General features: G+C 41.3%; 1 non-coding gene across 1 annotated transcript; it reads right to left on the bottom strand.

Moving 5' to 3' along the window:
- Nucleotides 1–1,765: 1,765 nt before the first annotated feature.
- LOC141593188 (small nucleolar RNA R71) lies at nucleotides 1,766–1,872 on the bottom strand. Its single transcript, XR_012521292.1, has one exon. It is a non-coding gene; the product is annotated as a small nucleolar RNA R71 (small nucleolar RNA).
- Nucleotides 1,873–12,807: the final 10,935 nt, after the last annotated feature.

The raw sequence follows: 12,807 nt of genomic DNA, 5'->3' as shown, positions 1-12,807 counted from the left end.
ACTTAATCCTTAGTATAAATACCCTATTGTACTACCTAGATTAGAATCATCTCTTAATCATCTCATAATAAAGTACTAATCTCTCTTAATTTAGTCTTAATCCAAGTTGTAATACACATTTCAATATTAATCACATCTTAATCTTTCCTTAATCTCTCAATTGTTCTTAGTTTTAGTTGGGTAATTAGAAGATTATTTGGGGTTTATTTGAGGATTGACAACTCTCCATCAATCATCAAATTTCCTTCTATTATTCTTTGCTTTATATTTAGATCATCTCAAGTTGGTATAATCCCTTTGACCTTTGCTTAATTATTGTCATTTACATTACTTGTTCATCATGTTTTGCTTTGTTAATATGATTGACATCCTTATTAGCATGTTAAACTTGATCATGAGTTGCTTTTATAATTTAATATGCTTCCATAATTAGTTGCTTTCTTGTTGTGATTTCAACCTATGCACATGTTATGTTTGATGAAATGCTAGACTATGAAACCTTACATTTTTTACCCATCTCTTATCTTTTCAATGAGGCCTGTAAGATATAAGCCAACTCAAGCCTTGTTAGACCATGCATAGAGTTGAATAGGAAGAGACTAAGTCGACTTGTAGGTGTTGTAATGTCTTGATCGACTCGGCTCCGGGACCTAAATCTTCCTAGGAATTGTAAGATATACACTAACTCGATTCCATCACAACAATAAGTTGCGTGCATCTATATGAGAACATGTTTATATGATTTATTTCCATGATTCCCTTTTGAACCCATGACACCCTAGTTCCTTAATCAATTGTTTACAAACCCCTTTTATTACTTTACTTTGTTTTCATTCATCTTGTTGATTAGTTTAGATTACATCTCATCTCAACCCAAATTTGTGACACCCTAAGACATAACTACTTGCAATTGAAATCCTAAATCAATACCCGTCCTTTGGGATCCGACATTTACTTACCACTCCACTAAAGAGTAGCTTGTAGAGTTAGAAATTATGTTTTAGTTGATAGCTTTAACGACGAGCACATATCATATCGAACCAAAAAATGGCGCCGTTGCCGGGGACATTGTTCAATTGATTTGATTTTTGTTAATTGTTTTTAGGTGTCTTTCTTTACCTTGGGGAAGTCAATCTCCTCAAGGTTGTTCTAATTGTTTTCTAGTTGTTTGATATTTGGCATGACGAGGAGATCATAAGGTAGTCCATTGCCTATTGATCTCGAGATTGAAAGGACCTTAACCAACAGTAGAAGAGTTGCTAGGGGTACTTCAAGAATTTTGGGTATTGGAGAGATTGTGGACATTCAATCAAATAACATTGAGTTTGTCAACCCTTTTGCAAGAGAAGGAGATGATAACCCAATTCCAAACCAACTACAAAATCAACCAACAATGCCTAAATTTTAATCACATACCGTACCAACCGAGGAGAACCTACCCAATGGTACTCCTACACCACCATATTTAACCGGTAATTTCATTGCCAAATCCGCATTCATACAATCAGTTCAGAGAAGTCAATTTGGAGGGATGCCTAGTGAAGATCGTCATTTACATATGGAGACTTTTTGTGACTATTGTGATGCATTTTCTTAAACCGGAGTTACTCAAGACCAAATTCGATGGGTATTGTTTCCTTTTTCCTTGATCGGAACCGTAAATCAATGGTTGAAGAGCCTAGACAAGGCTACCCTTGGTATTGATTCATGGAAGAAGTTAGCACTTGCCTTTTACAAGAAATTCTATGCTCCGGAGAAGACTAACATGTTGAGAGCCCAAATCACCGGGTTCAAGCAAAGGGATGAAGAATCATTATATGAAGCATGAGAGAGATTTAAGGACACTTGTCGCTCTTGCCCACACCATGGACTTAGTGAGTGGTTCCTTGTTCAACAATTTTGGAACGGCTTATATGAAGACTCTCGCAATGTGCTTAATATGGGATCCAATGTGAGGTTTACCGAAGTTGATGACAACCAAACTTGGGCTAAAATCGAAGAGATGGCGGTTCATAATTCCCAATATAGTAGGCCTCGAAAGGCCTCTAGAGGTGGAAAGCATGAGGTAGATTCCGTCACACAATTGGGTGCTCAACTAAGTGCCCATATCGACACCATCAACTTAATGTTTGAGAAGGCCATGGCTAAACTTGAAGAAGCTTCCAAATCACCCAAACAACATGTCAATGCTATGATGGCATTATCCTCAATCCCAAATGGAGTATGTGAAAGTTGTGGAACCTTGGGACATGATCAAACGAATTTAGGGGAAAAACTGAACAAGTAAATGCTTTCCAAGCATACAAGAGTGGCACCCCTTATTCCAACTACTATAATGAGAATACCAAATTCCACCCAAATCTCTCATACAAGAGTCAAAATGTCCAAAATCCATCAACATACACCCCACCTCCAATGAGAAATCAAACTCAAAGACCCTTTTTCAACCAAAGCCAAGGATATCAAAATAAACCTTCCTACAACCAATCCAATGACCAAAGCTTTGATGTTCAAAAAGAGGTTCTCCAAATGCAAAAGAACCAACAAGAATTCTTCACCCAAATGCAAAAAGATAGCCAAGCTAAAGAAACCACCATCAATAACATACTTACCCACACCAAAATGTTAGAGACTCAAATGATTCAACTACCATCTTCTAACTCCCAAAGACAAAGGCAATTACCTCCTCAAGGTAACCCCCCCACAAGACATGAAACGGTTAGTGCCATCCATTTGAGGAGTGGTACAATATATGAGGGGCCGAAGAGGCCAATTGATAAAGATATTATGGATGATAGTAGAAAGCAAAGAGTTGTGGAGAACTCTAAGGAAGTAGAGCCTACCACCAATGAACTTTCAAAGAAGAGAAATGAAGAAAAGGCTAAGAATGTTGATAAGGAGCCTATTGTGATTAGACTTCCATTCCCAAGTCGCCAAGCTAAGGCTAAGCTTGATGAGCAACTTGGAAAGTTCATTTAAATTGTGAAGAACTTAGAAGTCTCAATCCCATTCACGGAATTGATCAATCATGTTCCGGCTTATGCAAAATACATGAAGGATATTCTTAACAAGAAGAAATCCATCCGAAAGTTAGAGACTATTGCCTTTACCAAAGTGAGTAGTGCTATTCTTCAAGGGAGTTCCCCCCCAAAGCTCAAAGATCCGGGAAGTTTTTCTATCCCATGTACCATTGGCGAAACTACAATCAACAAGGCGTTATATGATCTTTGAGCAAGTGTAAGTGTCATGCCATACTCAGTATGTAAGAGGCTTGGAATGGGAGAGCTCAAATGCACCAACATTACTCTTCAAATGGCGGATCGATCGACAAAGACACCTTTAGGGGTATGGGAGGATGTGCCCGTGAGAATTGGCAAATTCTTCATCCCGGTAGACTTTGTCATTGTAGACATGGAGGAGGATTCTAACATCCCTATCATCTTAGGAAGACCTTTCTTGCATACCGCGCGGAGCGGTAATCGATGTGAAACATGGAGAGCTCACACTTGAAGTAGGGGATCAGACAATTACTTTCAATCTTAACAAAACCATGAGAGCTCCCCGATTACATGAGCCATGCTTCATGGTCGATCACTATAGCCGAGAAAGTGATAGGAAGAAGTTAGAATCTCTATACAAAGATCAAGCCAAAGGTAAAGAAACATCACCCATATGGAAGAAGAAAGTAGATGACCTTCAAGTAGCTCTATTAGGAGAGCATGGTATTTTCAATAACAATGAGAGCTTGAATAGCTCACCCATCATGACAAGTAATGAAGAAGGCCTCATTGGCCAAAAGGAAGGAGAGTTGCTCTTACCAACTGATGACATCATTGGGGAACAAGCAAATGAAGTTTGTGGTCTATGGGACGATGAATTTGAAGGATTGGTCAATCCTTATATTGGGAATGCTATGACTCTAGACCAAGGCTTTGTAGATCCTTGTCATCACTTTAACTCGGACTACAATAATGAAGAAACTGATACACAAAGGTCTATGCAAGATCTTTACTATGAAAATAAGCAAGCCTTCGACTACTTCTACAAGGTGTTAAGCAACATCAACAACACCTTGGCTTTGCCCCCTTGACATCTCATCCAAGAAAGGAGAGTTTGGTGGAGTCCTCTCTAAACCACCATTTGTAAATATTCTAACCCCTTAACTAGCATTTCATTTCCTTTATTGCATTTTTGTCATTTTTGCATTGCATTTTCATGCTTTGTTATAAGATTTTTGACATGAGAGCAAGTGAGGGAGGGATTTTTAATGTGTTTTAATGTGTAGTGTTTGATCAAGTGTGGGGATGGCACATGCCTAGGCTAGCCAAGCCTTTGTAGTGCAACCCACAAAAAGGAAAGGAAGAAGGAATGACGCGGGAAAAGGATCCCCACGAGCAGACCTGAGCTCGTGGGAGCTGAGGAGCAAGACGAGCAAATTCTGCCCGAGCCAGCACTGAGACGAGCGTCTCCAGTCTCAAGACGCCCGTCCTGGTTTTGGGCAGTGGGAGCCGGGAAGGGTTCAAGTTTTAGAAAAATTCCTGCAAGATGATTTGCCCGAGCTGGCTTCGAGACGAGCGTCTCCAACCTCAGGACGCCCGTCCTACTCTCCAGCCGTGGGTCCTGGGAATCTTCAAAGTTATGAGATTTTCCTGTAAGAAAATCCACCCGTCCCAAACTTGAAACGAGCGTCTCAAGCCAGAATCCGCTCGAGCCAGTCCGAAGGCGCCCGTCCCAGACTGCTTTGCACCCTTCAAATTTTCCTGTAATAGAATCCGCTCGAGCTGACCTCAATCCGCCCATCCCAGACCTGCTACTAAGACAAACACGTGATTTTTCTCCTTCTTCCCAATTCATTTACATCTTTCAAACACAAACACAACCATTTTCCCTCTCTTAAACCTTCAATCCCCTCATCCAAAAACATCAATTTCTCACCAAAATTCACCACAAACAAATTAAAACTTGCTCAATACAAATTTAAATTACTCCATCAACAAAAGACCATTTAACCATCAATTTCCTCACAAATTGAATCAATTTTCTAGGGTTTGGGGCAAAAATCCGAAAATCCCCAATTGATTGAGGAATTGATTGAAATTTGAAGAATCAAGGAGCACTCAAGAATCATCTTGGTTTGTTGATATCAAATTGATAAGGAGCATACAATGGCAAGGAATAAAGGCGGAACTAAGGCATCCAAAATTCCAAATTTGTCAAAAAGGCAACAAACTCTTCTAGCATCTAAGGCTTTGGTAGTAGCTCAACCAAGGGAGCAAGTCCAAGAAATCGTCAACACCATTGAGGAAGCTACCACATCTACTCTAGTTGTGGAACAATTCCCAAACTATCCGGAGGTAACTTTTTTATCTTTCAAACATAGGAATGCATTTCAATCCCTTGCCAAAAAAGAAAGTTTTAGCTACCAAGCTTATTTGCCAAGATACTTTGCAAAAATTGGGTGTACTTGAGCAATCTAAAGCATTTTTCGAGTCTATGGGGTTGAAGACCCTCTTTGATATGAATGAATTGACTTACCCCTCATTGACCATGGAGTTCATAAGCTCCTTGAGGGAGTACAAGGTAGAGACTCGAACCTATGTTGAGTTCCGACTTGAAAATGAGAGTAGAAGAATGCTTAAGGGTGAATTTGGTAAAGTGTTTGGACTTGCGAAATATGATCATTTTGAGAAGAAGCCTTTGAAGGTTAATGCCGCACCCCTATGGAAAGCTATAACCGGTCGTCAATTTGATTCTTTCCGGGAGTGCCATGCCTTATATGTTAACCATCCGGGCATAAGGTTTTGGTACAAGTTTTTGGCTAATACTCTAATTGCTAGGAAATAGGCCAACCACTTCACCGAACTCGATTTTGTCTACCTCGAGTACTTCTTGAACGTTGATGGAAAGTCCACCCATAAGTATAACATTCTTCAATTGTTGATTGATCGGTGGTTAGATATTGATAATGGGAAAGATGGAGCGGCCTTTATTGTAAATGGAGGCTTGGTGACAAGGTTAGCCAAACACTTTAACCCGGAGTTCAACAAGGATAAGACCTACAAACCTGTTAAGGGAAGAAACCTTCTTGACTTGAGTACTTTGATCAACAAGTTCCAATGGGTCAAAAATGACAATCTTGATCAGAAATTTGAATGGCTCATCAAGGAAGCCAAGTTCATTATCTTGCCAACCAAAATTTGTCGTATCTCCGACAATCGAACAAACTACCTTATTCCCGTCTCCAAAGAAGCCGAATTGATAATCAAGCAACAAAGGGATCCGATTGCAAAGCCCTCCTTCTCCACCATTGTAACTCCACCCTATCCTTTTGCCTACCAAGAATTTAAACCAAGTGGCTCTAATGTTGTGGTAGGCAATGATTACTTAACCCAATTGATGCAACACTTGCATAGAGAAGCTTATGATGACCGGGTAAATGCTTATCGTGCCCAATATCCACCACTACTACATCTTGCTAAGCAAGGACTTCTTGATTCTACATGTCCTTTGCCTAGTTGGGCGGATAAGAAAGTGTTCTTCCCTATTACTTCTCAAGATGCCGACAAGGATAGCCGGGTGGTTCATGGAGGAGAGATTGTTGTTGAAGAAGATGAGGAAGGTTGTAATACTACGGATTTTTATAAGCTAAGTACTCGACCGAGTAGAGCCTACTCGGACGAGTAGTGTCAAGAGTGTAGTTTGTTTGGGTTCTGCCGAGGAATACTCGGCCGAGTATGGTGAATACTCGACCGAGTAGAGGATACTCGGCCGAGTATACACTTTACTCGACCGAGTATCCGGCCTGACGGGTATTATTTCCGCGATTTTGGTTAAAATGATTAGAGGTTATATATCATCGTTCGTCAGTTTCTAAAATCATTTCTCCCCAAAAACATAAACTACGTTCATTATCCTCTAATCATCTTCATCAAATCCAAGTCAAAGGTTGTCGATTGTGGGTTCTAGCATCTCATTCCTTGTCAATCGCCGTAGTAAGTGTCTTATACTTGTTCATCTATTGTCATTCTTATAAGTTAACAAACCCTAATTTGGTTAATTTGGGGGTTTAGGGTTTTGGTCATCATATGTCGTTGATTGTTGATTATCGTTGTTGTAGGTGATGATGTGTTACTAGTTGTGCATTTGTATGATTGATTGCAGCGTAGCGGATTGCGAAAAGGTAGGGTTTCCCTACTCGATTCATCGTTAATTGATTTAAGGCGTGCTTGTGTTGTAATTGTTGTTATCTGCTGATCACCGGAGTATGGGTGATGTGATGACGGTGGTGATGTGGTTGTGTTGTGACGGTAGTGGTGTTGTGACAGTTGTGATGCTGTGGTGTTGTGTGATTGTGGTGGAGTCACTTGCGGGAGTGGCTTCACACCCTAGTTCGCCCTCCGTGGAACCTGTCACGGGAGGGGATGTGCACATTAAGGGACAGGGATTGTTAGTCGCTCGTTGATGAGCTGGACTAGGTGGGGTTGGGCTGCGGTCACCCACTGGCGGCGAGGATTACCTGTTGCGATGGGTAATGCGCGGGGCTACACACTTCGGTGTGTAGTCGGTTCTTGTGTGAGATCGGGAGACCGGGGATGGAGGATGATCACTGGTTGTATTGTTTGTTGTCTTATATTGATTGAGTAGTACTGACCCCGTGTTGTTGTTTGTAAAACCTGCGGTGATCCATTCGGGGATGGTGAGCAGATTGTGACAGGTAATGCAGATGTTAGCTATGAGACAGTCATGAGGAGTTATCACGTCAAGTCTAGCTTCCGCTGTTATGAGTTTAGATGTCTTAGATTTCATTTGTTTTGAGACCTCGTACTTTTATTTTGAGTTGGTCTGAGATAATGTAATCGCTAACTCTTTATACTTTAATAAATGTGTTTGGACTGTTGCTTTTGATATATACTAACCTCGGGCAACCGAGATGGTAACAACCTTTCATGCTGGGGTAGTCCTGGTAAGGTACCTTGGTATGAGGGGGTGTTACAAAGGTAGTGGTTCATGCCATGAAGAAAAGCAAAGCCCGAATTCCGATGATGATGAAGTTGGTGAATCCTCCGGTCCGATGGAGATGGATAATGATGAAATCGATGATGATAACAATTTCGATGATGATGATACCGGTGATGAGACCGATGATGATGATGTCACAATGAGCGACAATTGAAGGTTGACAAGGCTTAATGGAGGATACCACAAGTGCGGGGTTGATTGCTTGGCTTCAACCTATTCAATTGTGAGTTTCCTACACCTCTTTTAGCTTTGTTTTTATCTCTTGTTTTTAACTTTAATCTTGATCATTTGTAGAGTCATTTTGGGTTCTTGGTAATTTTGAGTTTGGAGTCTTAGCACCACTCAAAGGACTCCCACCTTGGTCCCATTGAGGTGTTTATATTTTTTCTCCCATTACAAGAATCTAAAATGACAAATTAGAATTCATGCATTGCATTTTTACCTTGTGCATGAACTTCCCTACTTTTTGCGCTGGCAATAGTGTTTTGTTTCGTTTGGGGAAGTTCACTCACAAGGAATACGAGTCAATTCAAATTGGCTCTCCGACTAATCGAAAGCATGCATCATATAGGATAGATTAGATTGCATCACTTGTTATATATGTCATACATTTTGTATACTAGTTCAGAAATCATGCATTTTCATATAGATTGCATTGCATAATTTCCTATCGTATTGGCCATTGAGAACAATGCCCATACTAGTGTGGGGATGGAAAATTCTAACCTAGCATTTAAAAATCGAAAAAAAATGATAAAAATTGAAAAATTCTTAAAAATCCATAAAAATTGAAAATTTCTCAAAAATCCAAAAACATGTTCATTCCTTTATAGTGTAGTGTTGTATATATTGTATATATTTGTGTTTGTTTGTCACTCTTATCACATTGAATCGACTACGCCACATTCGAGGCATGAAGGAAATAGAAGACCGCATGGTATGTGATGCGTGTCTTTTATATAAGGTTTTCACCTCATTTTTACACGCATTTCTGTGCTTTTTATGTAGCATCTGGCTACAAATACCCCCGAATGTTCTACTTTGGTCTATTTATTGTAATTTGCAGAAATTGACCGAGGAGGAGCTAAATCGAGCCCTAATTGTCCTATCTGTACGCATTTACGGGAATTGAGGAGCCGGAGCTTAGGAATCTGGCATTTGGAGGACGTATGAGCTAAGTCAAGGAAGTTATTCAAGTCCTGGTGCGCCTATATAGCTCGATCGAGTACTTTGCTGCTCGATCGAATGCTTTACATACTCGAGGCGGTCGATCGACCGGTGAAGGAGTCGATCGAGGAGTACCGGCGAAGCGTGCTCGATCGAGAGGTTGCCATAGCTCGATCGAGTGGCTTGGAGCTCGATCGAGTGATCTCTTTACTCGATCGAGAGGTTTTCGTGTGCTTTTAGTCTTTTTTTCGCCTAATCTTTTATGGGCTTTGTGAATCAGTCCATAGATTAGGTTTTAAACATTTTTACAGTATAAGACTGAGGAGAACACTACGTTACTCCAATCTTCTTTACTACGGAGATTCTTCTTTGTTACTCTTATTGTTCTTGGAATTTATTTCTTGACTTTGCCACTCAAATTCGGTATTATCAATTAATTTACTTCTTTTCGTTTTTATTCTTTTAATCCCCTTTCCCCCTTTAATTCATAATTGTTCAATCATTTAGTTTATTCTTCATGTTTAATCTTAATTGTTTGGTTGTTGTTATTGTTATCTTGATAATTATGAGTAGCTAAATCTCTATGCTAAGACTATAGGGGACCCATGATTTGAAGGGAGAGTAATCGAATCACTAGGTTAATACCGGTACCGTCTTTGTTGTTTAAATGCTACATATAAGCGTAATTGCCTAATTGAGTCGACGCAATTAGACCCTTATTCTTAGTGGACCTTGACCTGGACCGAAAGGTTGGAAGAGGGAGACTAGTTGCGAACAATAGAGTATTGCGGCAGGGCGAAAGTTAAAGCTGTTTCCGCTTTAGGGTGAATTAGGGACCGAAAGGTGACGTTCACTACCCCTTAGATGTCTTTGCACCGACACTGGGATCTAGATTACTCAACCGGACGATTGTGGTGAACCGCTTGTCTTAGCTGTTCTCTCTTATCTGTTAAACCCTCTTCCTTTATTTCTCTTCTCTTACTCTGTTAGCTTAGAATTCACAACTAAAAACCCCCAAAATCGGTTACTTAGACGAGCCTAGTTTAGTAAACAAATTCCTACCTCTCTGTGGATTCGACCCGACTTCCCTAGCTATATTAGTTAGTTGGAACCAGTTGGTTTATTTTTGACAGTACGCGACAGGGACGTGTCAAATTTTGGCGCCGTTCTTGGGAGGTGGCGCATATTTGTTGCTTTAATTAAGTTTGTCTCTCGTCTCAAGGAATTCATTCCTTGAGATTGATCTCATTTTCTTTGCGAAGCTTTGATCGATTTTGCGGGTGGTAGTTTATTTGCCAAAATGCCTACGACTACAGAGCATACAGAGCCATGTGGTAGATGCGGCGAAGAAGGGCACGACCTTTTTGAATGCACGGCAGGTGTGGAGCGTGCTCTTGCATATAAGAAGTTCAAGCAGGGAGTTCCTTTCTCCCAGCTATATGAAGAGATAAAGAGCGTTGCTGCTCCTTCTACGCCAAGATATCACGACCGCTTCTCCTCTTCAAGAGAAGAAATTGCCGAGTTGAAGTCCATTATGCTGAGTATGTCACAGAAATCTGATTCAGTTATATCGGAATTGAAGGAACAAGTCGCACAGTTGACACAGGCCACGGATCAAGCCAAGTTTTTTCCAAATTGTGACCCAGTCAGTGCAATGAACTTCCATCATGAGGAAGACAAAATGTTGGCATCTAACGATGGTTCAGACGATGATTTGGACGAGTTCCTGCAGGAAATGCTTGCAGCGTGTGAAGTAACCACTCGATCGAGCAACAAAGCCACTCGATCGAACGGTTCGATCATCCGATCACTCAATCGAGTGACCGTGGCGATCGATCGAGAAGTGTAGAGTTCCCAAGTGGTCGATCGAGTGAGAGAGTTACTCGATCGAGGGCCTCAGCTGAAGAAGACACTCGATCGAGTGACAAGACAGGTCGATCGAGTGATGTTGAAGAAGAAACTGGTCGATCGACCAGTGAAAGTGTTCGATCCAGTGCTGTAAGTGGCGGAAATTCCAATTTACTACCCAGTACCACCACCGTGCCATCTTCCCCTGCTGTGGAGACGTCACGCATTGATAAGGGTAAAGGAAAGGTTGCGGGACCGCTCATTGCTACCAGGGTACCCTTCCCAAGTCGTCTGAAAGACGCAAGGATCGAGCAGCAGTACGGTAAGTTCGTGGACATCGTAAAGAACCTTCGTGTAATCTGTTCCTTTCTCGAACTTGTCACTCGGGTTCCTACTTACGCTAAGTTTATGAAGGATATCGTTACGCGTAAGAGGAATTTGAGCGAATTTGAGACGATTTCATTCATGGAAGAGTCTAGTAACCTACTGTTAAATAAGGCCCCTCCAAAAATGAAAGACCCGGGCAGCTTTTCTATTACCTGTGTCATAGGTAATTTGGTTATTGATAACGCACTTTGTGATTTAGGTGCTAGTGTAAGTGTCATGCCCCTTCCGGTCTGTAAGAAATTGAAGTTGAGTCACTTCAAAGTGACTAACGTTACCCCTGAGATGGTGATAGATCTCGTTAGGAGACCTTTAGGTGTCTTGGAGGATGTGCCTGTGAAAATAGGCAAGCTTTACATCCCCGTAGATTTCATTGTCTTGGATATAGCCGAGGACACCGGACCCAGATTATTTTAGGAAGACCGTTCCTTTGTACAGCTGGGGCCGTCATTGATGTCGACAAGGCGTCGACTCTTGCGAGAGGGGACGACGCTATCACGTTCGGATTTGCCCGAGACTTTAGCCCACCCAATGATAGAGGACACTTGTTATTCGGTCGATATCATTGATGAGTCTATTTATGACTTCTGGTCGGGTTCTTTTATGAAGGACCCACTAGAAGCTCTCATGCTTTTTGATGAGTGTGCAGATAGCCCAGAGGACGATGACGCTGCATTGGATTTGCTTGTTGATGATTTAGATGAACGCGAGGGAGAGCAGGTGGAACGAATGATCAGCACTCTTTGCTCCATTGAGGTAAAGATACCGGAACGTAAGCCTCTCCCATCTCATCTTAAATATGCTTTTCTAGACGATACAGAGCAGTATCCAGTCATTGTCAGTGCCAAGCTTAGTGATGATCAGCTGACTTCTTTGTTAGCTGTACTTAAGAAAAACAGGAAAGCAATGGGCTATTCACTGGATGATATCACGGGGATTAGTCCCGATATTTGTATGCACAGGATAGAGCTGGAGGAGGATCACAAACCTTGCAGGCAGGGTCAGCGTCGGCTGAACCAGAAGATGCAGGATGTTGTGATGGCTGAGGTAATGAAGCTGCTGGATGCAGGTATTATCTATTCGGTAGGTAATTCTAGATGGGTAAGCCCAAGTACGGGTAGTCCCGAAGAAAGGAGGGACAACGTAGTTAAGAATGATAAAAATGAATTAATACCTACCCGAGTAGTAACGGATTTGGCGGATGTGTATAGACTACGGAAGTGAATGCCGCCACCAAGAAAGACCACTTCCCCCTTCCTTTTATTGATCAAATGGTAGAAAGGTTAGCTTCTCATAAATTTTTTTGCTATTTAGATGGGTATTCAGGGTTCTTTCAGATCCCTATCCACCCGAGATGATCGGCCAAGACTACATTTACTGTCCCAAGGG

This window comes from Silene latifolia, chromosome 7 (assembly GCF_048544455.1).
Source record: "Silene latifolia isolate original U9 population chromosome 7, ASM4854445v1, whole genome shotgun sequence".
Lineage (NCBI taxonomy): Eukaryota > Viridiplantae > Streptophyta > Magnoliopsida > Caryophyllales > Caryophyllaceae > Silene > Silene latifolia.
This window is presented reverse-complemented; position numbering and strand designations above follow the sequence as displayed.